The sequence below is a fragment of the Cyprinodon variegatus genome, unplaced genomic scaffold, assembly GCF_000732505.1.
Source record: "Cyprinodon variegatus isolate N-32 unplaced genomic scaffold, C_variegatus-1.0 Scaffold8, whole genome shotgun sequence".
Taxonomy (NCBI): Eukaryota; Metazoa; Chordata; class Actinopteri; order Cyprinodontiformes; family Cyprinodontidae; genus Cyprinodon; species Cyprinodon variegatus.
The window spans coordinates 2,767,211-2,769,110 of record NW_015150461.1 but is presented as its reverse complement, the minus strand read 5'-3'; positions in this window follow the sequence as shown (position 1 = coordinate 2,769,110).

The following is a 1,900-nucleotide window of genomic DNA, read 5'->3' as shown; positions in this document are numbered from 1 at the left end:
AAAGTCAGAATTCTGACTTTTTTTCCCATGTTATACTGAAATAAAATTTAAAAATCAGTTAAATCAGTTTTTTTTTTCAGTGGCCCTAATCCTCTTCCGTAAATATGCACTTGTAATAAGACAATATACATTTTAAATTATTTTAAATGTAAATTGTCTTGTTCCATTGGCAAAGTGTCTCACTTACCTCCTTAATTAAAAAAAAAAACAACTTATTTTAAGAAAAAAATGACTTATTGAGATTTAAATTGTTTGCAGTGTAGTGTTCACAACTTATTTATTAATTAAATGCTTGTTTTTTTTTTGTCCAGAACATCCATCAAACTAGGAAGGTTCATTCAGCGCTCATATAAATCCAACTGTATTTCATTGCCATTTCTGAGATGTGTTACTTATAAAACAATAAAAAAAGACAGATACAAATTAGTTTAGAGTTGCAATAAATGTCTGCAGTACAAAAAAAATCCTTCCTTATGGTGCGACTTCTGAAAAATGTTGAGCATTACCTTTAATACATCGCTTTATAGTCGCCTAAATATCAGATCAAAATGTATTTAAACACATTTCCTCAAACAAAGCTGTGAAAAGCAGTTGCCTTTCTTTGTTTTGCAGCTTTGGACTTTTTTTCCAAATAAAAAAGGAGCTGTCTCCTTTGGAACGCACTGACCAATGCATGGGTTGGAACCAGTTTAATCAGTTAACTGGTCTCACCAAAATCACAAAAACATTATTGTGAAACAACTGAAAAAGCATAAATTAAACTGCTGCTGCTCTTTAAGCATAGGGAAGGTCCAGCCTGGCAAATAAAACCATTATAATGGTGGACAGAAGCCTTACTGTGAGGCTGAAGCACAGACTTCCAGCTGACGTGACGTAACGGTGGAAGATGCTTCATATTCCTGTTTTGATAGAAGATAGAATAAATTTCTATATTTATTCATGTTTTTTGATTCAATAGGGCCTTAAGTTGTGTTTTTCATGTTTCTTGTTTTTGGAAGTTATTTGTGTTTTGTGATTTCCTCTGTTTTGAGTCCTGCTCTCCTTCTCAGCCGTCATGCATTCAGTGTTTTTAAGGGCTTCCAACTTTTCACCAAACCTTGGGTTGAGATTTTGAAATAGTTTGGACAGGAAACCCTTTTCTGGGTTAGATGAGGACAGGTGCAGCTATAGGTTGCAGGTTGTCAGAGGATTTAACTGAAACTAAAGGGGCAAGATGAAGATTTTTTATAGCACAGTAAATATAACTGAATAACAATAATGATCTGTAGTTATGCACTGAAAAAAAGATCTAGAAATAAGTAAAAATGTCTTAAATTAACTGTATTTACCCTTAATTTGAGTAGGTAAATTAGGTAGTTTGCCAATGGAATGAGGATTTTTCCTCTTAAAATAAGATAATTAGATAATATGCACTTGAAATAAGACAATGCAATTATGTTTTCTTATTTTAAGTGTAAATTGTCTTGTTCCATTGGCAAAATGTCTCTTTTGCCTCCTCAATCCAAGAAAAAAATCACAAATTTTAAGAAAAAATTACTTATGTAGATTTTGATTTTTTCCAGTGTGTGGATCATTTTTGAGAAAATATGCATCATTTTCTACATTCTGGTGATTTTTAGAGAATTGAAGTGAAAAATGATAGGCCCTACTAAAATACTTGCATCTTAAAGGCATAGTACACCCAAAATATGATTAGCCTTCATTTTCTACTCACCCCCATGCTGAACAACACTCTGGAGTACGTTTTTGATATCTCAAATGCATCTGGAGATCTGGGAGGCTTCTTGCTGTCTGCTGACATTCAAATAATGGAGGTCTATGGTGCCCGAGACAGACAGGTCCATAAAAGTCCAGGATTTCCTAAAAGCACGTTCACGAGTCTACGGAAACCGCGGCTAAC